The sequence below is a fragment of the Hemicordylus capensis genome, chromosome 2, assembly GCF_027244095.1.
Source record: "Hemicordylus capensis ecotype Gifberg chromosome 2, rHemCap1.1.pri, whole genome shotgun sequence".
In the NCBI taxonomy this organism is placed as follows: Eukaryota; Metazoa; Chordata; class Lepidosauria; order Squamata; family Cordylidae; genus Hemicordylus; species Hemicordylus capensis.
Window position 1 is genome coordinate 368,557,206 of NC_069658.1, and position 26,333 is coordinate 368,583,538.

Consider the following 26,333-nt stretch of genomic DNA (forward strand, 5'->3'; position numbering starts at 1 on the left):
AGAAGTGGTGTTACCCAGGGATCTGTACTGGGACCGGTGCTTATTAATGTATTCATAAATTATCTAGTAGTAGGGGTAATTAGCAAGGTGGCCAGATTTGCAGATGATACCAAACTCTTTCGGGTAATGAAATCCAAAACGGATTGTGAGGAGCTCCAAAAGGATCTGTGCAAACTGGGTGAGTGGGCGACAAAATGACAAATGCAGTTCAATGTTGGTAAGTGTCAAGTGATGCACATTGAGACGAAAAACCCCAACCAAGTATATGCTGATGGGATCTGAGCTGTTGGTGACTGACCAGGAGAGGGGGTCGTGGTGGACAGCTCGTTGAAAGTGTCGACTCAATGTGCAGCGGCTGTGAAAAAGGCCAATTCCATGCTAGAGATCATTAGGAAGGGGATTGAAAATAAAACTAATATTATAATGCCCTTATACAAAACTATGGTGTGGCCCCACTTGGAAAACTGTGTACAATTCTGGTTACCACATCTAAAGAAGTACATTGTAGAACTGGAAAAGGTGCAGAAGAGGGCAACCAAGATGATCAGGGGCCTAGAGCACTTTGCTTATGAGGCAAGGCTACAACACCTGGGGCTTTTTTGTTTAGAAAAAAGATAACTGTGGGGAGACATGATAGAGGTCTATATAATCATGCATGGTGTGGAGAAAGTGGATAGAGAGAAATTCTTCTCCCTCTCACATAACACTAGAACCAAGGGTCGTCCCATGAAATTGATTGCCAAGAAATCTAGGACCAACAAATGGAAGTACTTTTTCACACAATGCATAATCAACTTGTGGAATTCTCTGCCACGAGATGTTGTGACAGCCAACAACCTGGATGGCTTTAAGAGGGGTTTGGATAGCTTCATGGAGGAGAGGTCTATCAACGGCTACTAGTCGGAGGGCTGTGGGCCACCTCCAGCCTCAAAGGCAGGATGCTTCTGAGTTCCAGTTGCAGGGGAGTAACAGCAGGAAAGAGGGCATGCCCTCAACTCCTGCCTGTGGCTTCCAGCGGCATCTGGTGGGCCACTGTGCAAAACAGGATGCTGGCCTAGATGGGCCTTGGGCCTGTTCTTACGTTCTTATGTTCAGTGAAAGAGTTAAGGGCATGATAGCTTGGGGGGAAACTCTGTGATGCGCCCATTCCCTTGATGCCCTAAGCACGTGCTTGTTTTGCCTTATGGTTAATCCAGCGCTGGTATAATTATGTAAATATGCATTAGCAGAAACATTTCAACCCACAACTTAACATATTCCCATCACACACATTTCTTTCCACTCTGTCTCTAAAGCAGAGGTCATGCTTGGTTTCCCAGCACAAGTCACAGTCACGCTCCTCCACCTGGTACAGTGCGAGCCAGTGGTATGGCAACCACACCACCTGGAACAGACTCCCTCAGAGGAGTGTGAAGGCCCTGAACTTTGGCCTCTTTTAGAGTATGGTGGAGTAGAAACTAACTTCCTTTTGTTGGGTCTGCTAACACACTGGTCAAGCAAACTCTGAAATGTTGATTGCAAAATAGACATCTCTTACTACCTAGAACAAAGCATTTTTTGGGGGTAAAAAATTACTTATTTAGATACTGTAGATCACTTTTTTCTTGGCTAAATAAAGACATTAAAGGGGCTAATGTTAAAGATGAATACATTTAAACAGCCTTCCAACATGATTTCCAAAATTGTTAAAACATGCATATATGTTGAAAATTGATCAGTGCTTCCATCTAGAGTTGTGAGACGCGCTCGCCAAGAGTGTGCCATGCCCAGTCAAACAGGTACATCTGGAAGGTAGATGCCAGTCTTAAGTAAAGGTTCAACAGTGAACAATTCATGTTCCAATAACTTAGATTTTTATTTTATCCCCCCCCTCTCTATTTACAAGTATTGTTCAAAATGGCTCACAAAAGTGGTGGTGGGGGTATCTTAATAAACAAACCTATAAACTTCAGTTGTTGTTTTTAATATGGAGAACTCTTCAGCAAAAAGTTTCATATAGCAAAAGAAAAAAGAGATAGTAGATTTAGGTTAGACAATATACTCGTTTAATTGATACCATAAGACGGTATAAGACCCTTGCTCAGAGCTGTACATGTGAAGTGAAGCACTTTCTCAGATCAGTTAGTTACACTCATAAGTCTTGTCTTGTTGTGTGGTATGTTAGAAGTGAGAGAATTCTAAAGAATTGCTCTTAGCACCTCTTCTGGCTACTAGAGGCATGATGAGATCTTAATAGATCAGTTTGTTAGAACTGTTCACTTGTTGTTGAAGGCTAGTGCCTGTTTGGGTATGTTGTTCTATGTCTTTCTCTTAGTGTATGATGTTTCAGTTTCTTAATAAATCTTTGTTTTTTTAATTCAACCTAATGTCTCCAGATAATGAGGCTGTTCCCACAATCAACGGGAGAATAGCTCATCTTAGCCCGCTTTCCAGGGATCGTGGGAACCACTGGGCTTGCAGGGGAGCCTGGTGCTCCCAAGCCAGTTAGCCCGCCTAAAACACCGTCCCCTTAAATGAGGTTAACGGGGCACCATTAACCTCATTTTGTTGCTCATGTGTTGCCATGGCATGCGGCGACACACGAGGGGACCCCTGACCGGGAGGCTGCAAGCAATGTCCCAGCCTTGGGGGTCTCTCCAGGATACCCTGCGCACTTGCACAGGGCATCCTGGAACTTCCAGGGGCAGGTCGGCCCCCAATCCCCAACACCCCTGCCAGCTCCGTGACGGAGTCAGCAGCCATCCAGCCCATCCAGCTGCCCAGGGCTCTGGGCAGGATCGTCTGTGGGGAGAATGGGCTAAGCCGGATCGTGAGAAGAGCTTCAATCCCTTGAGCTGAACTGCTTTACTACCAGAGCACACTCTGCTATGTGAGGATTTTAATGTTTCTTCTCACACCCCTCAAGTGTGAAGCCCAGTATTGGAAGACTGGGCTCCTGGACTACTGTGACCAATAAACAAAATGCTCCGGTTAATGATGAACTGTTGTTCATAACTATTTGTAGAAAGGAGCAAAAAACGAATGTTAGGAGCAAAACATTACTTTCTTGTGTCTCACTTGGTGGACCTTCACTTATATGAATACAGCCTGAGTATTCTTTACCATTTGATTATCGCCTGTGGCTGTTTTTACCCTGTGGTGTTTAGCAAGTATACACCAGGCTTGAGGTTATTCTTCCAAGAAAGTGAGCAAGGGTATATGGTTTGCTTGGTTTCGCCCCCCCCCAAACATTTATCTATCTATCTATCTATCTATCTATCTATCTATCTATTTATTTATTTATTTTCCCCATATTTGCTATTGGTAGCTAGCTAAAGGCAAACATGGAATCTGTCAGCATGAGAAGGCTATGAATGTCTTGGTCAACATCTCTAAAATATGGTGAACGCTAGATGTTAGTTTGAATGTATAAGGTTTGCTGGTGTATTCTTGATTTAATTGTAGTAAAAGGGAAAAGAACTACTGGAATTGTTGGAAGTCTTCAAATTCAAAAAGTTACCCAAAGGAAAATGTTAATTGCCAACTGCACATCACACAATCCGTCAACGGTAATTTGGTTTTAATTAAGGCAAGGTTGTTTTCCAGTTGCAGCCTCTTTGATTTGACTTCAGTACTTCATCATAAATGTTTGGGAAATGTGAATACCTTCCTTTTATAGCTTTGTTTCTGTAGAAGGGAGTGTGTGTGCATGCGCGCCTGACTGTCTCTGTATTCCTTCATAATCTGCAAAAATGAAATCAGCAGAAATTAAATTTGAATATCTGTGATCCAGCTCCAAGGACAGGTTTCAGCTATGAAGTATGTATCTGGGGGATGTTTCCTTCCAAGTAATTAAAACAATTAATACACCAGAGCATACTATTGATTTCTGCTATCAAAACCCAGCATGAGGCAATCTGTATTACTAGAGCAAACACTGAATTAGTGTCCCAAGTTATTTAACTGTTTTTATTTTCCACCCTGCTACCCTAGTCTATAGCAGTTAAGACCAGGTGGCAGGGAAACACATAGTCTGGGTATGATTATGGATAAAAATCAAGAGAGAACACTTGTTCAAAGTACCTAGAAAAGGAGACTTCTATTAATGCATTCTTATAAGGTTGTCCAAAAAGTTTAAGATAAAAGCTTCCTTCAAAGGTAATTCAGTATAACTATTTTGCTGCACAGAAAATAAAACTGCTGGGGGAAAAATGTTACTTATTTTCTGTGCAGCAGAGTACTCATACTGTGGTAAACTTTGAGCCTCGGATTCAGGAAATGTTTTCCAAAATGCTTTGGCTAGCCTTACAAAAACACATGAAAAATCCTATTCTAGGCACTTTGAAGAAGTTTTTTTCTCTCTTGTTTTTGTTTGGTGCCTCCTAGGGATGTGCATGGAACCATTTGGTGCTCCATTCTAGGAGCATCTTACCGGTTCCGGCAACTGGTGTTCGAACTGGTTTGGAGGGGGAGGAGTGAATTTAAGGGGCAGGGAAGGCACTGCCTACCTGCCAGCCCCACCACTTTCCCTCCCGCAGTGCTCTACCAAAAAGTGGTGGGCAGGGCTGCAGCATGCCTCCTTGCAGCCAAGATCAGCATCGCCACACAAATGGCCAACGTGCTTTTTGGAAGTGCACCGGAGGGGGAAAAGCAGCAGGGAGGGGGCTGGCAGGTGGGCAGCACCTCCTGCCCCATAACGTGAATCCCCCTCCTGCAAGTGCACGGAACTGGTTTTGTGCACATCCCTGGTGCCTCCGCTCTCTTTTTATTTGTATCTTTATGAGTAAAATGTTATACTTTGGACTAGTGTTTTGAATGGGCACAGTTCAAAGGCTTTTCCTGAAGTAAATTAATTAAGAAATGAAATAAAGAGCTGGGGAGATCCTATATCATTGGCTGCCATCTTGACTAAATTTCTCAACGGAAGTCCTATTGAAATTAAGTAGTCCTTTATTATTATTTATTATTATTTATTTGATTTCTATACCACCCTTCCAAAAATGGCTCAGGGTGGTTTACACAGAGAAATAATAAATAAGATGGACCCCTGTCCCCAAAGGGCTCACAATCTAAAAAGAAACATAAGATAGACACTAGCAACAGTCACTGGAGGTACTGTGCTGGGGGTGGATAGGGCCAGTTATTCTACCCCTGCTGAATAAAGAGAATATTAACTCCTTATTGGCACTGATAAGCAACCTAGTCTGGATGTCAGCCAGTGCCATTTATGACAGTGTGTTATAGTAAAAATAAATAAATAAATAAATCCATAATTGAGGTACTGGTGATGAAACAGTTCACACAGATCCAGTATTTTTATGGAAGGATCTTTGTGGAAGAATTAGGAGCTGCTATAATAGGACCCAAGAAAACAGATCCATGTACTTATTGACCTCATGTTGTAAGTTATCCAGCAAAGAGCAGCAATATGAGAAGTTGAGACTCCTTACTACTTGGTTTGGAAGTCCAAAGCATCTCTCTCTCCCCCTTTAGCCAACACAGCAAGCATCCCAACCCAGCTCAGATCTCGTTCAAAGGAGGAGCCTTTTAAACAAGCTCAGAGTGCCTGGATAGTTTTTCTTAAACATTTTTGTTCTGTCTTAAAGTTGTTGTTGTTTAAACTGAAATCCCACATTTGCATGCATTAACCAAGTGGATGGTTTGAAAGCATGCATGAAGTGCTATTTGATGCAGAACATTTCACTGCAATCAAAGTGTGAGATACAAATTCAGTTGTTCCAACAAACGCTCCAGAAAAGTCATATGAACAGAGAAAACAAACCATGGCTTTCTGAAGCACAAGAAGGGATTTATAGACTGAAGTGAGCAGGGATTGGTCTTTGGGGTCAACTGTCAATTACTACTGGCTAGCAGGTATCCTTGTATTGCAATATTTAGTGTAACAGGCTTGTAGAAGACGCAGAGCACCAGTGGCAAAAGAAGTAAGGCACTGGATCCTCCCTGCCAAGATCCCTGGTTTGAGAGTCCCCCCCCCACCCCACAAAGTATTAAAGGAAGGATGAGAAGAATAAATGCCCTTTCAGCCACAGTTGTACAGTCAATTATCATACTAAGAGCCAGTGAAGATGGTGATCACTGCATGGAACAGTTGGACCAACCCCAGAGATGGAACCACATGGAGGGCATAACATCTGATCAAGTGCATCTGCAGAAATAGCCACCATATTTAGCTGAATGCAGCAACTAAAAAAATTAGCCCCTATGCTCTTATTGTCTCTGGGCTATATCTGAGCATGTACCAGGTTATATACGATTTATTTCTTCCCAAGACTGTGATCCCAGGGCTGTTTCAGGAGACTACAAGCATCTGAACTGGTCTGAGTGCAAATCTGATGGAGTGACACACACTTAAATTGAAAAATGCAGTTATTGAGATTTTCAAGTAAGTGTGTGTGTGTGTGTGTTAATCAACTGTGCACATTAAAGGTGTTTAGAAGACTCCTATCCTGTTCCCTTCTGACTATTCAATATCGTACAAATTAACTACAGCGGTTTATGTCAGATGTGCAAGTCATTGGATACAATAACCTCACAGACTTGAAGGAGTAAAATGAAAGAAGGACCTCCATTAAAGAAACAAATCACACAAGGTTTGGGGGAAAGAGCTATTCTAGATGTGCTGTGTTAAAATAGACTTATGAACTTCATGGCTGAAGGAAACTATAAAGTAGTGGTTTAAGATTAATCGTATTTTTTATAGTAAGAGACAGGAGTTTAAACCATGTTGCATTTGGAGCACTGTAATCTAATAAAGACATTATGTCAAAGGAAAGAAAAGAATTAAGCATAAAACTCAAGCAGTATCACAATTGCTAAAATAAAATGACATGTGTGCTTCCATTTGGGAGGGTTCTTCCTTTATGAACCCCTCCTTTGAGCCCCATCTTGGCATGTAGTCCTGGCTAGCTTACAACTATAAAGTGCTGAAGAGAAGTGAGCAGAGGGTGGGAAAGAAGGCGGAAATATGTAGCACTGGAAATTTTCAAAGAACAGCTTTGAAGAAGGATCATAATAGTTCTGATGCTGTGTGGGCTTGAGGAATTTCAATAATGGTGCAGAATTTACAGTATATACCCTGTGTAAGACTGGCTGTTGGAGCTGATAAATCTTCCATATGCCTGCATTTTGATTTTTTGCTCCTAATAGGGTCTCCAGCACATAAGATCAATTGGTGGTATATGGCTTATTATTATTTTTTAGAAATTCAGTTAAAATTCTCTGTTTTCATAGAACAAATGCTTATCTGTAATCTTTGTAAGCTGGAGAGCAATATGTAGAAAGTGCTTCTTGAAAATGGCAGAAAGTGTACCTTTTGAATATTGAAACAGAAGTTTTATTCAACATTTTTTAAAAGGCATGTTGTGGAGGTGCAGTTGTGCTTAAAGCTGAATATTTGATATGACAATAAGAAATGTGTTAAATTTCCCAAAGCTATAGCATTTAAATTATTGAACCATTGAACTATTTTTGGAAATGCAGGATGAGAAAACAGAAGTTGACTCTCTAGTATGTTAGCTGTATAATACAAGCTCACCATGTGTTTATACTGGGGTTTGCAAACGGATTAAATTTATTTACTAGTCCAAGTCCTATTGCAGTTGCTGCAACTGTGTGCTTTCTGACAGCAGTTTGATAAGTGCCTATGTCTTTCATTGCTCTGTCAGATTCCTTTTCCAGTTCACTGCTGCCTTTATTGAAGTGCTTTGGTGTATTCCTGTCTCAGAAATACAACTGCCCTTGCTGACAGGCTGGACCAACTGCTCAGATCTTGCTTCTACATAGGACATAGGAAGCTGCCATATACTGAGTCAGGCCATAGGTCCATCTAACTCAGTATTGTCTACACAGACTGGCAGTGGCTTCTCCAAGGCTGCAGGCAGGAATCTCTCTCAGCCCTATCTTGGAGGTGCCAGAAAGGGAACTTGGAATGTAGATGCTCTTCCCAGAGCGGCTCCATCCCCTAAGGGGAATATCTTACAGTGCAAACACTTCTACTCTCCCTTTCATATGCAACCAGAGTGGACCCTGCTTAGCTTAAGGGGACAAGTCATGCTTGCTACCACAAGACCAGCTCTCCTCTCTTCAGGTGGAATGGTGCTCTCAACTTGCTTTAGGAAGCTGGTGATGGTGGTCTGCTTTGCCTTTGTCTGAAGAGCCCTGTAAGCTTCTCTGTAGGGTTGCAGTGTAGCCTCCAACTGTTTCTTGAATCTTATGCAGTGTTCCATTGATGGGTCAATTTCTAAGGCCTTCTCAGCCAAGGCAGTCCCCATCTTAGGAAATTCTGACAGGACCTTGGTGGTTAAGGGCTTTGCTGCCATCATCTCCTTCTCTCCCTGCTCTTCTTCGTCGCTCACAGTAGCCATTTGAATGTGCTCCTCCAAGTCCTCAACTCCTTCTCATGTGACCTGAGCAGTTTCTCCACCTCAACTGGCTGAATATCCTCCAAGCCTTCACCAGCAACATTGTGCATGAAGTTGATAATTTGTGCCACTTTGTCCTCTGTTAAGAAGGGACTACCCCTGGCCACAGCTTTTTCCAGCAAGCATTCTAGGTTCTCAGCCAGATCTCCTGAAGGGATACCTTGATGACTTCAATACAGTCAGCAATGCTGTAAGTCTTCCAACAATCGTTGACTGAAAGGGGTCAGTTCATCATGTCCAGCAGCCTCTTGAATGCCTTGTGGGTGCAGTAGGACTTAAACGTTGTAATGAGACACTGGTCCATGGGCTGGATTAAGGAGGTGGTGTTTTGACGGCAAGAAGGCAATCTGCAGATTTGGATAGAGAAACTGCAGGGTCTCAGGATGGCCAGGGGCATTATCCAGCAGCAGGAAAATGCTGAAGGTGAGTTTTTTTGCTTCCAGATATTGCTCCATCTTGTGTAGGAAGCAGTCTCTTACCCAGTCAGTGAAGAGTGAGCAGTCACCCATGCTCTCATGTTGGCTTGCCAGAAGACCGGAAGTTGGCTCTTATTTTCCCTCCGAGGGCACAAGGTATTCAGTGCCCAGCATTTATTCATTCATTTATTTATTTGATTTCTATACCGCCTTTCCAAAAATGGTTCAGGGCAGTTTACATTAAACAAAACAATTAAAATCAATTAACAATTAAAAACAGAGACTATAGAACACCATAAAACAACAGTTAAGACATTCAAAAAGTTTAAAAACCCTGGAAAACCAGGTTACAGCAAGTTAAAAACATTTACAACAAATTAAAAAACCTGAAAAGCCAGGCTGAACAGATAGGTTTTGAAGCCTCTCCTGAAGGCCCATAATAAATTCAAATTGTGGATTTCTGCTGGGAGTGCAATCCACAGCCCAGGAGGAGCTACAGAGAAGGCCCGCCTCTGAGTTGCCTCCAGACATACCGGTGGTAACTGGAGAAGGACCTCCTCAAATGATCTTAACGTATGGTGGGGATCATGCAGAAGAAGGTGCTCACTAAGGTAACCTGGACCTAAGCCATAAAGGAGCATTGGCTTCACCATGCAGTCTCCAGCAGCATTCCCACAGACTAGAAGGGTTATCTGGTTCATTCCTGCTTGGAGAAAAGGATTGGCATTCTCTTCCTAGACAAGCCTGTCTCGTCAACATTGAAGACCTGCTCAGGCCTGCATCCCTTCAGCTGCTGCAACACTCTGCTGGGAATTTGCTTGCTACTTCATGATCTGCAGATGCAATTTCCACTGCCAATTTCACATTATGGGGGCTGTAGTTCTCAAACCAGCCCTTGCTTGCCTAAAAAGTGCACCCAGCATCACCAGATGTTGCTGCTTGACCTTGTTCAGTGAAATGCTTGTACAGCCTCAGTGCCTTCTCATGGATCCGCTCAGTGACACTTACTTCTGAGCTTGGTCCTCTATTCAGATGTTCAGGGCCTTCTCCGTGTATTCCATGGTGGGATCACAAGAGTGGAACGCCACCTTTGCACTTCCTGAAGTGCTTATTGCTATACTTGTGCAGATGCTGGTTGTTCTTTCTGATGTACTGCACAGTCAACTTGTTAATGTCGTAATGGCTCCCAACAGATGCTGTACTGTTTCCTTGAGCCAACATGTCCAGCAACTCAGACTTTTGACACAGGGACATAACTTGGCACTGCCTTTTCTCTGCTTGCCTCTCCCTGAACTCCCTGCCTAACATTTCTCCATTTGTGGAGAAAAGGAAACTGTGCAATCACTGCGGGGGGGGGGGGGGCTGTGCAACCAGCCCCCCCGCCCCCGGCTCTTTCCTCCCCTTAAGGAGGAGAGCTGGTCTCATCTCCTTTGCTAAACAGGGCCTGCCCTGGTTTTCATTTGAGTGTTAGACTACATGTGAGCACATGTGAGTCCCCTTAGGGGATGAGGCTTCTCTGGGAAGAGTACAGTACAGTTTCCTCCATGGAACGTTCCAGTTCCCTCCATGGCATCTCCAGACAGGGCTGAGAAAGACTCCTGCCTGCAACCTTTGAGATGATGCTGCCAGTCTGTGTAGACAATACAGTACTGAGCTAGATGGACCAATGGTCTGACTCAGTGCTGTGCAGTATAAGGCACAGTACAGTATTGTCCAAAGTACAATGCACAAACACCCCAGAGGAACTATCCCAAAGATGACCTGGACTTTACCTTTGTGCAGCAGCTCCAAGGAAACATTCCAAAACATAAGACACTCCAATGCACTCCAAACTCTTTGAAGACACACTCTCCAACCTCCATCATCAACTCCTGGACAACCCACCAAGCTCCTCCCTCAAACCACACTTGCTCCCCCAAGCTCCTCCCACAAACCACATATAAGGCACTTCCCAAAAGCAAAACTAAATGTCATGCCCACAAAATCTGCAAATAGCCGAAACCCTATACTGTGGATAACAAGACCTGGTATGTGCTTGTCAACTGTGAATAAGCGAAACCATGTAAAACAAACCTGTGGAGATTTAGGGTCATCTGTGTTCCACTTTTCAACTAAATAAATGCAGGTATATCAGACTGTCATCCCAAATCTTAAACCAGCTGGGCACCCAGCATGGTGTAAGTGGTTGGACTAGGACAGGGGAGACCCAAGTTAAATCCCTGTTCAGCCATGAAGTTCACTGGATGACTCTGGGCCACTTACTTATCTTTCTCTCATCTATCTCACAGGGTTGTTGTGAAGATAAATATTATCATGTACACATTGCTTTGGTCTCCTCAGAGGAAGAGTGGGGTATAAATGTAGTAAATAAGTTTTAAAAATTGGGTTAACTCAGATTTACAAGGCTTTTAACATTTGTAATTTTAACTTTCATATGTAGAGCAGGTTTATCAATTGCTTAAATGTGACTACAGCTATAAACCTTCAACTTGCATTTTGCAGTGTGCTTAAGTGTGTCTGATTATTATCTATCACTGGAATGTTGGGGGCTGACCTTCCTGTATGTGCCATACACTCCATTAGTAAGACTTTACTTGATCAACGCTCTAAAACAAAAGCATTTCAAAATAAAAGACTTGTAATAGAACTGAGAAGTGTGAAGACTTCTGTTTCTAAACTACTTATAAACGGGAGAATATGCTTGAACTTTTCAGATACATTTCTAGACTGTTTGAAAGAGAATGAGAAAGTAAAACCAATACGCGTCTTTGAGTTTTTCCTCTTTTGGTCAAACTGCAGAGCCAGATAGATGTTTGTTAGAAGCAGTCTCTAGAATGGGTAGTGGTAGCAATAATCTAATCCATCTAGCAGATTGGAAAACTGAACTTTTTAGGCTCTGAACTTGATAGTGTCTGGTTTGTTTTCAAGGCAAAAAGTTGCTATTTGCACACAATCAGGTCAAAGCCCAGCAGCCCTAGAAGCCCAGCGGAGGAGAGGAAGAGTCCATCTGCTTCCCACCCAGTGCTGCCTGCGGTGAAAGACTGGGAGGGTGCTGTTGGCTCCTTCTGCTGCTTACCTGCCTGCTCCTGCTTCCCCTGTGAGGCTGTGATCTGCTGCCTCTGTGTAACATCTGTGGGGAGTGTGTGCAGGACTGGGGCCAGTTCCTGAGTGACTCAGCACTTCCTGGGGTCACCTGCCCAGCTCTGGGCCTTTATAGGAATGCTGCTTGTCTCTCAGTTTGTTAGAATCCCAACAGAGGAGAGGAGTCCATCAGCTTCCCATCCAGTGCTGCCTGGGGTGAGAGAACAGGTGGGTGCTCTTGACTTTTTCTGCTGTTATCTGCCTGCTCCTGCTTCCTCTGAGAGGCTGTGCCTTGCTGCATCTGTGTAACATCTGTGGTGAATGTGTGCAGGATTGGGGCCAGTTCCTGAGGGACTCAACAGTTCCTGGGTTCACCAGCCCAGCTCTGGGCTTTTATAGGAAAGCTGCCTGTGGCAGCTGGCCTGTCACCAAAGAGGGTTGCCCCTTTCGGGGATAATGAGAGTGAGGGCCAGGCTGTTTGGCTCAAGATCCCTTGTGGGTGTGTAAAGGTGGGTGGGCATTTTAATTTGGCTTCTTTTTGAATTCCTGGGTGAGTTGAGTTTATATTGGTTCTGGGTTTGTCTGGAAATGGGAGGACAGGGATGTATCCACTGATTGTGGGGCAGTTATTTCAGTGGTGGTGGGGAATAGAAGAAATAATGTTGACAGGTCAGCAGGCCATTGCAGGGGAAGGGAAATCAGGAAAACTTAATAGCTGTTACCCCTTCTGACTATCCTGCCATCTCTTTGAGCTTGGGAAGCAATGCCAACCAACCACAGAGCCTCATCTTACTCCTTTGTAATGCCAGGTCTGTCCAGAATAAAGCTAAAATCATCCATGATCTGATCCTAGATGAAGGGACCAATCTGGTATGCGTAACAGAGGCTTGGTTGGGGGAGGCTGGTGGCCCAGTCTGGTCCTGGCTTCTCCCTCCAAGGTACTGTGTTGAGGAGCAGGGGAGGGGATTTGGGTGGGGACATGGAGTGGCTGTGGTCTCTCAGAACAATATCTCCCTTGCCCGGATTCCTGCCGAAGTGTCTGACCATATTGAATGTGTGTACTTAAGTTTGGGGACCAGGGTTTTTGGGGACCAGACTGGGATTTTTGTTGGTGTACCGATCGCCCTGCTGCCTAATGGAGACCCTAACTGAGCTGATGGACTTGGTCTTGGATTTGGTGTTGGAGTCTCCCAGGCTTGTGATAGTTGGGGACTTGAATGTTCACCTTGGGAGCGATCTTTCACTCTGAACAGGGTGGTGTTCTGTGGGTGGGAACTCCTGTGCTTTCCTCATTGTCATGGACAGACTACCATCTGGTTAAGGTTAGACTCACGACCATGTCCCACTTGCGCAGGGATGAAGAGCCCATTAGGATGGTCTGCCCGAGAATGTTACTGGATCCAATAGGCTTCCAAGATGCCGTGGAGGAATTTAGTGTTGGCATGAAACCGACATATTATTACATAGAGCGCATTTTAAGATCTATGCTCAGGCTATATGTGCAACAAAGAAGCAATTATTTTTCTCCTGAACTTCCTGAATGTGAACTTCCTCAAGTTCACATCTGGTGGAGTTGTTCAGGGTCATGAAGGGGCTAATGTGCGCCCCTTCCCCCTTGAATCAGTATTTTGAACCGACCATTACTCACTGTGACGTTTTTATTGAGTTTTTTGTGGACAAAATCTCTTGTATTCAGGCCGTCTTAGATTCAAACTCCAGAATTGGTACAGAGTCTGATGCTGAGGTGTCCAGCAGCTCCTCTTATGTGATGACCCTGGATCAGTTTCAGTTCATGACTGAGGATGTGGAAAAGTTACTTGGAATGGTGTGGCCTACCATCTGCCCTCTTGATCCTTGCCCGACATGGCTCATACTATCTGGCAGGGAGGCTGTTGTAGAGGGCCTGGTAGAGATTATAAATGCTTGTCTGAGGGTGGGCAGGATGCCTCCTTGTCGTAAGGAGGCACCCATTAGAACACTTCTGAAGTAGCTTGCCTTGGATTCCTCAGAATTAAGCAACTACAGGCCTGTCTCCAATCTTCCATGGCTGGGCAAGGTGATTGATAAGGTGGTGGCCTCCCAGCTCCAAGCAGTCTTGGAGGAAGCTGATTATCTAGACCCATTTCAAACTGGCTTTCAGATGGGCTATGGACTGGAGACTGCCCATAGGTCAACCTGATGGATGATCCCCAATTGGGAATTGACAGAGAGAGTATGACTCTGTTGGTTCTTTTGGATCTCTCGGTGGCTTTAAATACTATTGACCATAGTATCCTTCTGGAACATCTGAGGAGCTTGGGGGTGGGAGGTACTGCTATGCAGTGGTTCTGCTCCTACCTCACAGACAACATTCAACGAGGTCTCCACTTGTTCCCAATGTCGGGATTTGATTTATGCTCTTTTGTGTATACAAGGTAAACACGGCATAAAACACTGCAGAAAAGGGTGTTTTGCTGTTTGTTAATTTGGCATTTTTATAGAAATGATCCTTTTTTTACTCAATAGAATTGGCTTTTTATCATTCTTATCTGTAATTCTGAAATGTTAGGTTGCTTCTTTATCCTTTTACCAAACTGTGGGCGGTGAAAAGTGTGGGAAGTGGTTGCTGTTTCTTTTTCTTTTTCATAATTTGTATTGCTTGGTATCTCCAAACACTTTTGTTGTATCTATCCTTTAGCTACTTTCTAATCTGAAAATTAAAATTCTATTTATTTTTTAAAAAGAGATAAAACAGAAGGGGACATAGCAGAACCACATAAAGAGCAGACAGAAGGCTGTGCCAGCTCATCCAAGAGTCCAAAGAAAGATAGCATACATCAGGTGAGAGAATCAGTATCTAGGTGCTTATATGCCAATGCCAGAAGCCTCCAAGCCAAGATGGGTGAGCTGGAGTGCTTGGTTGCTAACACAGAAATAGATATAGTGGGCATAACAGAAACATGGTGGAACAGTGAGAACCAGTGGGACACTGTTATCCCTGGATATAAACTCTATAGAAAGGACAGGGAGGGGCACCTTGGAAGTGGAGTAGCACTGTATGTTAAAGAAGGGATAGAATCTAACACGCTAGAAAACCTAGGTGGACTGGAGTCCTCCACAGAAGCCCTATGGGTGACAATACAAGGCCTGAAAGGAAATGTGCTACTGTGGAAGTGCTATTGCACTGTGGATCAAAATGCTGACAGTGACTGGAAGTTGCAGCAGGAAATCAGGGAGGTGTCAAGGAGAGGCAGGGCTGTGATAATGGGTGACTTCAATTACTCACACATAGATTGGGTAAATTCACAGTCAGGTAATGACAAAGAGGTCAAATTTCTAGATACGCTGAATTATTCTGCCCTAGAACAGTTGGAACCAACCAGAGAGAAGGCAACCTTGGACTTAATCCTGAGTGGCACCCAGGACCTGGTGTGTGATGTCAGTGTCATCAGCCCTTTAGGGAATATTGGCCATAGTGTGATCAAATTCAGCATACATGCGGGGAGAGAATCACAATAAAAGTCTTAACACAGACGTTTTGAATTTCAGAAGAGGAAACTTCTTGCAAATGAGGCGTATGGTGCAAAAAAAGCTGAAAGGGGAAATCAGGAGAGTCACTTTGCTCCAGAGTGCATGGAGCTTACTCAGAACCACAAGACTAGAAGCCCAGTTAGATTGTATACCCAAAAGGAGGAAAGGTACCATTAAGCCCAGGAGGATGCCAGCATGGCTAACAGGTAATGTCAAGGAAGCCATAAAAGGGAAGAAGACTTCCTGCTGAAATTGGAAGGCCTGTCCAAATGAAGAGAACAGAAAGGAACACAAACTCTGGCAAAAGAAATGCAAAGTGACAATAAGGGAGGACAAAAGAGAGTTTGAGGAACATTGAGCTAAAAGTGTCAAGGGTCCCCTCAGTTTGATGCTGAGTGGCACCCATTAAACTTTTTCTTGCCAAATCTCTTGCTCAGCTTACACATGTTGCACAGCTATAGCCCTCTTCTAGCTATCAGCAGGTGGAGAGAATTCAATCTAAATTTCTTAGAGCTGTACTTTCGACCCCCCATTGTGTCTCTAACGTCAGATTGAGACTGGAGATGGGTCTAGTCAAGGTGGAGGCTAGATATTGGATACTTATGATTTTTTACTGGATTAAGATCCATCATTCCCATGGTAGTTTAGTATCTCTTACATTACAGCATGGTGTAGTGGTTAGAGTGCTAGACTAGGACCGGGGAGACCCGAGTTCAAATTCCCATTCAGCCATGATACTAGTTGGGCCAATCACTTCTCTCTCAGCCTCACCTACTTCACAGGGTTGTTGTGAGGAGAAACTCAAGTATGTAGTACACCGCTCTGGGCTCCTTGGAGTAAGAAGGGGATATAAATTAATTAATTAATTAAATAAATAATTTGCAGGATTCATTTTATGCCTCCTGGGAACGTAGAATACTTACTAAATTGGCAACATTGGGGTTGCTTCCGCTTACCCTGCTTAAAATGTAAGTACATCAAGCCCGTGCCTTGGTGAAACAGAAAATATTAGACATGGAGCGGCAGGAAGATTTATCTAAGTCTCCAGGTTTTTATTGTAATGATACCACAAGATATATTGTTGCTCCTTTATCTTATCTACAACAACTAGACATCCACAGATATAGGTTGGCTTTCACACAGGCCAGATGTAGGTGCCTTCCCTCTGCTGTTCTTGAAGGTCACTACAGTGGGACTCCTTATGCGGAGCGTCTATGCCCTTGTGGTGATGGGGAAGTTGAATCAATCAAACATGTTTTGCTTCATTGCTCCTTTCAGAGGCGTAAGTATAATAGGGCAAGGGGAGACAGTTGTCTGGGGGCCCACTGCCTTGGGGGGCCCCCAGAGGCAAGTCACATGACTGACTCCCCCAGCTTGGGCTTCCTTCAGTTATATTCATCCTCCAAAATTGATGTGAGTGTTAAGACCTGGAGCTACCAGAACAGCATGTCTTTCTCTAGTACCATTAAATGACTTGCATTGTCCATAATTCACAAAACCTTTAAAAAAATAATTAGGATGATGTTCGATTGTGGCACATAGGTGTGTGTGTGTGTGTGTGTGTGTGTGTGTGTGTGTGTGTATATATATATATATATATATATATATATATATATATATATACATACACTATCCTTTTTGTTACCTCTATTCAGCCTCATTTAAGATTTCTTTACTTCATGAACTGAGCTTCAGTGAGGGGAGGCCCATTTTAAAATCTTGTCTCTGGGCCCACTACAACCTTGCTACGCCCCTGGCTCCTTTAATAGGGACATCTAGAATTAATATCTAATTTCCCAGGAAATTTGCCTAGTCCACAAGTGGCTTTCCTGCTTGAGGACAGTATTCCTGCCATCACTTGGAAAGTGGTGGGCTTTTGTGCGGCAGCTTGAAGATTGCGTAAGTTTTTAATTAACAATTCTAGTGCTGCCCTATAACCTTTTAGTTATAATATTGTTCGTAGGTTAGACTGTTGACTTATCTTTTTAATTGTTATTTACATTTTAATTTTAATTGTATTTTTTCCTCCTTGTTGGGCTGCTCATAGACCATAATAAACTTTGAACTGAACTGAACTGAACTGAACTGAATTGAACTGAACTGAACCTAGTGCGTGATGTCAGTGTAATCAGCCCTTCAGGGAACAAAAACTTCAACAAAAACTTCTTTAAATACATCAGAAGCAGGAAACCTGCCAGGGAGGCGGTTGGACTGTTAGACAGTGAGCAATTATTAAGGAGGATATGGAGGTTGCAGAGAAGCTAAATGAGTTCTTTGCATCCGTCTTCACGTCAGAGGATAATGAGCATATACCTTTTCCTAAACCAGGCTTTTCGGGGAGTGGGGCTAAAGAACTGAGTCAGATAGAAGTGACAAGAGATGATGTTCTAAACTGTCTGGAAATATATAAATATATATTATTTAAAATATATAACTTATCCCTGAAATCAGGCTCTGTACCAGAGGACTGGAAAGTAGCAAATGTAACACCGATTTTCAAAAAGGGATCCAGGGGCGATCCGGGAAATTACAGGCCGGTTAGCTTAATGTCCATTCCAGGCAAATTGATGGAAAGCATCTTCAAGGATAAAATTGTAAAGCACATAGAAGAACATGCCCTGCCGGGAGAGAACCAGCATGGCTTTTGCAGTGGTAAATCTTGCTTCACAAACCTTTTGGAGTTCTTTAAGAGTGTAAACAAATGTGTAGATAAAGGTGATCCAGTTGACATAATATACCTGGACTTCCAAAAAGCTTTCGACAAAGTTCCTCATCAAAGAGTCCTGGGAAAACTTAGCAGTCATGGGATAAGGGGACAAGTACATGTGTGGATTGCTAACTTGTTGAAGGACAGGAAACAGAGGGTAGGTATAAATGGAGATTTTTAACAATGGAGGGGAGTAAGAAGTGGGGTCCCCCAGGGATCTGTACTGGAAACAGCGTTTTTCCCCATAAATGATCTAGAAGTAGGGGTAAGCAGCGAGGTCGCCAAATTTGCAGATGATACCAAACTCTTTAGGGTTGTGAAATCCAAAATGGATTATGAGGAACTCCAAAAGGATCTGTCCAAACTGGGTGAGTGAGCGACAAAATGGCAAATACGGTTCAATGTTGGCAAGTGTATAGTGATGCACATTAGGGCAAAAAACCCCAACTTCATGTATATGCTGATGGGATCTGAACTATTGGTGACTAGAGGAGAGCTGGTCTTGTGGTAGCAGGCATGACTTGTCTTCATAGCTAAGCAGGGTCTGACCTGGTTGCATCTGAATGGGAGACTTGATGTGTGAGCACTGCAAGATATTCCCCTCAGGGGATGAAGCCACTCTGGGAAGAGCAGAAGGTTTCAAGTTCCCTCCCTGGCTTCTCCAAGATATGGCTGAGAGAGATGCCTGCAACCTTGGAGAAGCCGCTGCCAGTCTGTGAAGACAATACTGAGCTAGATAGACCAATGGTCTGACTCAGTATATGGCAGTTTCCTATGTTCCTATGACCAGGAAAGGGATCTTGGGATCATGGTGGACAGCTCATTGAAAGAATCGACTCAATGTGTAGCGGCTATGAAAAAGGCCAATTCCATGCTAGGGATCTTTAGGAAAGGGACTGGAAATAAAACAGCTAATGTTATAGTACCCTTATACAAAACTATGGTGCAGCCACACCTGGAGTACTGTGTACAATTCAGGTCACCACATCTAAAAAAGGACATTGTAGAACTGGAAAAGGTGCAAAAGAGGGCAACCAAGATGATCAGGGACCTAGAGCACCTTTCGTATGAGGCAAGACTACAGTACCTGGGGCTATTTAGTTTAGAAAAAAGATGACTGTGGGGAGACATGATAGAGGTCTATAAAATCATGCATGGTGTGGAGGAAATGGATAGAGGGAAATTCTTCTCCCTCTCACATAACACTAGAACCAGGGGTCATCTCATGAAATTGATTGCCAGGAAATTTAGGAGCAACAAATGGAACTACCTTTTCACACAACACATAATCAACTTGTGGAATTCTTTGCCACAAGATGTGGTGACACCCAAGAAGCTGGGTGACTTTAAGAGGGGGTTGGATAACTTCATGGAGAAGACGTCTATCATTGGCTACTAGTCAGAGGCCACCTCCAGCCTCAAAGGCAGGATGCTTCTGAGTACCAGTTGCAGGGGAGTAACAGCAGGAGAGAGGGCATGCCCTCAACTCCTGCCTGTAGGCTTCCAGTGGCATCTGGTGGGCCACTGTGTGAAAAAAGATTCTGGACAATGGGCTTTGGGCCTGATCCAGCAAGACTGTTCTTAACCGCCCTAAATTCTTAACCTCCCTAAATGCCTGCCTGGAGGCAGTAGTGGGCTGTATGAGGGATAAAAACTGAGTCTGAACTCAGATAAGACAGAGGTACTTATTGTGTGGGGTCAGAACTCGGGAGATGATTAAAATCTGTCAGTTTTGCATGGGGTCATGCTTCCCTGGAAGGAACAGGAGCACAGTCTGGGGCTGCGTTTGAATCCGAACGTCTCCCTGGTATCTCAGGCTGAGGCGGTGGCCAGAGGTGCTTTTTATCAGCTTTGGCTGATACACCAGCTGTGTCTATTTCTTGTGATGAACTGGATTACTGCAATGCACTCTATGTGGGGCTGCCTTGTATGCAGTCTGAAAACTGCATTTGGTCCAGAATGCAGCAACCCGGTTGGTCTCTGGGTCATCTAGGAGAGAACATATTACTCCTGTGTTGAAAGAACTGTACTGACTTCCACCACATTTCCGGGCAAAATACAAATTCCCTGCACTCCCTGTTGAAATAAGAGCCTCCCCATTTCTGGCAACTTTTAAAAAGGCACGGAAGACACATTTACTCTCCCAGACTTTTAATTGGATTTATAGATCTAATATTTTTAATATTGAGTTTTAAATGTTTTAATGTTTTAAATGATTTTAATTGTAAATCCCCCAGAGATGCAAGTTTTGGGCAGTATAGAGATATTTTAAATAAATAAATAAAATGCATGTGTCGGTATCTCACTTGAGTATCTGTTCACAGTACCTTAGGAATAGGAGTCTGCAGCAGGTCCTCAACCTGCTACCTTGGCAAAGAATCAACCTTTTAACATGGTTATTCTCTTTATTTAGCAGGGAGAGAGTAACTGGCCCTCTCCACCCCCAGTACAGTGACAGCTGCAGGTGTCTGTTGTATGTTTCTTTTTAGATTGTGATCCCTTTCGGGGGACAGGGAGCCATCTTATTTATTTATTTTCTGTGTAAACCACCCTGAGCCATTTTTGGAAGGGCAGCATAGAAAATGAATGAATGAATGAATGAATGAATGAATGAACTGGCAATATGAGTAATGTCAGGTAGAGATTTAGCCTTTATATTTTTATTTAAGCACAGGTCAGAGTAGTGGACTACAAAGTAACTTGTAGTAAACTACGAGGTAAGCAGCAAAAGGTGCCCCCTTGGCAGCCAGAGGCTAGAAGCAGTGTGTAGGTAATGTGGGGAGACCTAATGCCTAAAATGCTTTCTTGTTAATGACTGCCTTTTCTTTGACTGCGCTGCTCTACTCTGCCTTGTTTTGTGCCTGGCTTGCTTTCGCTTCCCTGCTGTTGATACCCTGACCTCTGAATTGGCAGAATCTCTGTCTGGGTCCTCTTCTTTCTTCTATCAGCAGCCACCTTGATCCATGTTGCCCCCTTTTCACACCTGCTTGAGGGACACATTGCAACCAAAAGTATGATGTTTAAACCTGTGTAGATTGTACAGATTAGATAAGGGAAATGCCAGAGTAACTCTGAATTTTAAAATGCATGATTCTGGACAGGAACTTAGATTAGATAATAGCAGCTAGGACTTGTGCATAACACATGTAAATGGCTTTGAAGTTACTAAACCAGATCCTCAAACAAATGGGAAAACTGATTTAGCATTTCAAAAGAAGCTTAGAAAGATTTATATTCTAACTGGGGAGCCCTGTTTAAAATATATAAAGCTTTTAGAGTCCCAACACTAAAACAGATGCAGTTCCTAGTATTTCACACATGCCCTGCAAGATATAATTCTCTGTGCTGTGTAATTCATTCAACAATTACACTTCCCTTAAAATAGTGGTGATGTCCTTGTTAAAATATCCCATGGACAAATATCTGTTAAAGACTGTCAAGGTTAATTCAAACAGGAGAGGAACACAGCCCCAAATCACTGGAGAGTCATATTTTCTAACAAGTGGAGAACGCTTATTTCTTCCCTCTGAAGTGTCCAGCATAACTGGTGCATCCTGGGAAGCAATGTTTCAAGGATCCCTAGGAAGCAGACGGTACAGCAGAAATGTGGGAGCCTAACTATGATTTAAGACTGCTTAGAAGTTTTTCACATATGTAAGAAAGAGAAATAGCGGTGAGGGCTTACATTCATCCCCAAGGAGCAGGTTAGGAATGTGAGGCTGAGTCAGGCACTCAGAACTCAATTTGCAATGTGTTTTGAGGATCATATGGTTCTTTGAATAAAATAATGACTTACATATCCACTTTGTGGAGCAAATATGTCTTGATATCCTCTTGAGTCCTTGCACCTTGCCATAAATTTTCCGTTACTTTCTTTCAGTATCTCTCTCCAGTCTAACAAAACATGAACTGACTGCTTGGGAAATGGGACAGGGTGTTTTAAAAATAAAATATTGTGAAGTGACATAGATTAAAAAGCTTGATATTTATGGTATCTACAGACATTACCCTCAAATGTTGGCATCATATATGTTAAAAAAGCCAATTTTCATCAGTTGCTCACATTGAACTGACAGTGCAGTGTCAATTGCACTGTCTCTTTCCTCTGGTGGGTGCATGCATAATGGAAGCCCCACGTCATCAGGCCAAGGCGAGGAGAAGATATATCTGTGTGGAAAGTAGTGCAGGGACACAGATTCTTTCCACTCAGAGCAGAGTTGTAGACAGATCTCTCCCTTTGCACCTGGCTTGCCTCCTTTGGACACAAGCTGGCTGCAAGGGCACAGACTAGTCCATGCTAGAGTAAGGGAATGCTTCCTTCCATTGGTACAGTCTGTCCTCCATCATCCCTTGTGTCCTGGCTTACCTCCATACATATGAGGCAAACCAGAAAGGCACAAAGAAGAGAGCTTCCCTCTTTGCATTGTTGCATCTAAGCTTCCTGGATGCCCAAGGGAACTAATCCTCTGGGCATATGTATCTTCCTAGGGAAGAGGCAAAAGCATTGACCAGGCATAAGCCTTCTTGGTATTTGTCATATAGTGGTGTTCTTTCACAGTAGCTCATAGATGGAATGTAAATGACTTTGCAGTTTATTTTTGAGAAAAACACAAACATTACTTTGTAGTTAACCTTCAGTTTGCTTTTGGTACACAGTGTGTGTGTGTGTGTGTGTGTGTGTGTGTGTGCGCGCGCGCGCTTGCACCTTGTGTCAGGGACAGCATGTTTGTTTGTTTGATTTCTCAACTGCCCTTCCAAAAATGGCTCAGGGCGGTTTACACAAAGAAATAACAAATAAATAAGATGGATCCCTGTCCCCAAAGGGCTCACAATGTAAGAAGAAACATCAGATAGACACCAGCAACAACCACTGGAGGGGTGCTGTGCTGGGGGTGGAGAGGGCCGGTTTCTCTCCCCCTGCTAAACAAAGAGAATCACCACATTAAAAAAGTGCCTCTTTGCCAAGTTAGCAGGGGTTCTTTATTTAGCTTAAAGAAGCATCGTGGTTTTTACAAACATGTTGATGTCTATAGTTTGCAGAAATTATGTCAAGGAAATTACAAATCTGTTAGCAAATACCTGTTTAATCAGGCAGCAGAAAAACCTATTTCTATGAAATATGAAAATGTGTGCCCCCCCCCCAATGCTTCAGCAGTTCAAATAGGTTGTGGCATTGCTTAGGATTGTGGCATTGCTTAGAAGATCTCATTTGTTCATAAACTAGCTAGTAAAATGCTTCACATAGATAAATTGTGTGCTAGAATATGGACCAGCTGACCTAATTATTTAAATTTTTTGTTTAATGCTTTTTATGGTGTGGAACTGTTAATGTTTAGTTATTCCTGTCCCAGCATTGATTTTTCCTTCAACCCTCCCTACCATTTTATTATTAAATTGAATGCGAATGCAGAAGTATTCTTATGTAACTTCTAATTACTTTGTGTGTGTGTGTGTGTGTGTGTGTGTGTGTGTGTGTGTGTGTGTGAGAGAGAGAGAGAGAGAGAGAGAGAGAGAGAGACTTTCTCAAGCACATTCTCTGAAGAAACATTTTCTAAGTTGCTGTTAACTTTATACACTTTCTCCTGTTTAAAGAAAATGCATCTGAGAAACCTTTCATACTAAAATGTCTTAAAATTTTAATACAGATTAAACTGCAAAGTTCAGGGAATGTGCAAATATAAGGAGTTCTAAAACATATACAAGTTCACAGAATTGACCTCGACCATTAGACTAATTAGTATTTATGTTAATTTATTTTTGTTTCCATTTTTATATCATCTTTCATAAGGGATCCCAAGGCAGTTTACAAAAGTTAAAATACAATAAAATTTCATAAAAATCACATTTAGGAACATAGGAAGTATCCATATACTGAGTCAGAGCATAGGTCCATTTATCTATCTGTCTAGCTATCTAGCTATCAAATTTGTACATCGCCCCAAACTTTCATCTCTGGGAGGTTAACCATAGCATAAAACCAGTTAAAAACATATACAAAGAACTTAAAACAATTTAACCATTTAAAAATAGACCAGAGATTAAAACCTAAAAAAATATAGGAAGCTCAGAAAGCTTGGGCGAAAAGATGAGTTTTCAGGTGTTTTTTGAAAATTGCCAGAGATGGGGAGGATTGTATCTCAGCAGGGAGTGCATTCCAAAATCTCGGGGCAGCGACCAAGAAGACCTGTCTGAGTAGCACCAAACTAGTTGACGGTAACTGGAGATGGACCTCCTCGGATGAGCTCAATGGACGGTGGGGCTCGTAGTGAAGAAGACAGTCTCTTAGATACCCAGGGCCTAAGCCGTTTTAGGGCTTTATAACTAACACTTTGTACTGTATATAACTAACACTTTGTATTTTGTCCGGAAATCTATTGGCAGCCAGTGTAGCTCCATCAACAGAGGAGTAACGTGGTCTCTCAGAGATGACCCAGAGACCAATCTGGCTGCCGCATTCTGAACTGACGGACATTTCTGGACTACATACAAAGGCAGCCCCACGTAGAGCACATTACAGAAGTCAAGTCTGGAGGTTACCAACAGATGTACCACTGTTTTGAGGTCGTTGATCTCGAGAAACGGGCGCAGCTGGTGTATTAGCTGGAGCTGATAGAAAGCACCCCTGGCCATCGCCTCAACCTGAGAAACCAGGGAGAGGTGTGGATCCAGAAGTACTTCCAGATTGCGAACCTGTTCCTTTTGTGGAAGTGTGACCCCATCTAGAACAGGTAGATCAAAATTGTCTCTAGAGTTCTGACCTTGCACAATAAGTACCTCCATCTTATATGGATTCAGCTTTAATTTATTCTCCCTCATCCAGCCCATTACTGCTTCCAGGCAGGCATTTAGGGAAGATATGCCAGCTCCTTAAGAAGCTGACATGGAGAAGTAGATCTGGGTGTCATCAGCGTACTGGTAACACCCAGCTCCGAATCCCCTGATGATCTCTCCCGGCAGTTTCATGTAGATGTTAAAGAGCATTGGAGAATGTACAGAGCCTTGAGGGACACCATACTTAAGCTCAGATTTTGAAGAGCAACAATCTCCAATCAACACCATCTGCAATCTATCTGAGAGGGTAGATTAAGTATTGTCTACACAGACTGGCAGCAGCTTTTCCAAGGTTGCAGGCACAAGTCTCTCTTGGTCCTATCATGGAGATGGCAGGAAGGCGACTTGGAACCTTCTGCATACGATCATGAAGATGATCTTCCCAGAGCAGTCCCATCCCCTGAGGGGAATATCTTACAGTCTTCAAACATGTAAACTCCTATTCAAATGCATACCTGCTTAGCAAAGGAGACAATGCATTCTTAATACCACAAGACCAGCTCTCCTTCAAATCTTAAAATTACTTAAACAGTAAAAACCATAAAACACAAAAAACCCCAACCACTCATTTTATTATGATGATAATTATTTATTAATTACAACCAACATTAAAGACTAATGTTGGTTTTTAATCCAGGAACTATAAGGCAGACCAGACAGTACAAAGGATTTTAGAGCTGTGGCTTTTAGTACATAAAAAGTCCCCCCGCCCCCACTAAACAATTGTTTAAGAAGATTCATATGTTTAGTGCTGGACAATTAAAGCAAACAAACCAACATTTATATACAGCTTTTCGACAAAATTTCCCAAAGAGGTTTACACACAGAAAATAAAAATAAAGTAATAAGATGGCTCCCTGTCCCCAAAGGGCTCACAGTCTAAAAGGTAGACACCAGCAGCAGCCACTGGACGGATTCTGTGCTGGGGCCATCTAGTCAAAATTTAAGGCTGTCCAGTGAAAATGCTGCGGTTGCAGGGATATACTACTCCTGTTGCATTTCACCTCCACAACTGGTCATCTACAAACAGATGAAATGATTAAGTTGTCTTGACAATATAAGGATATGTCCATATTGGTGATGGATGTTTGTGGTTAGTATAGTGCCATAAATGTGCCTGCCATTTTACAGGATTGGCCCTTGGGAGTTTATAATGTAAGACTTGATACAGAGTAGACAATAGAGATGGATAAATAGGTTAAGAATATGCACTTATTTTAGTGAATCTTACTTAGGTTTAGTTACAGGAGGCCAAGGGCCTACTTCAACAAGTGAGGAATGCAGGCATATGAAGGGAATTAAGATTCATGTTGAGAGTGTCCAGTTGCCTCGGGTTGGCACTAGGAAACCGCCTCATAGGTCAATTGC

General features: G+C 43.0%; 1 protein-coding gene across 5 annotated transcripts in view; it reads left to right on the top strand.

The window, feature by feature from the left end:
* The window catches only part of SLIT3 (slit guidance ligand 3), a 731,964-nt gene that overhangs the window by 167,789 nt on the left and 537,842 nt on the right, over nucleotides 1-26,333 (top strand). The window contains exon 1 of one of the 5 annotated variants that reach the window (XM_053288112.1): nucleotides 12,113-12,145. The exons of the other annotated variants lie outside the window; for them this stretch is intronic. The gene's annotated coding sequence lies outside the window, so the exon portion shown is untranslated. Of the gene's footprint in view, nucleotides 1-12,112; nucleotides 12,146-26,333 lie in introns of those variants that run through there. 5 annotated transcript variants of the gene reach the window in all.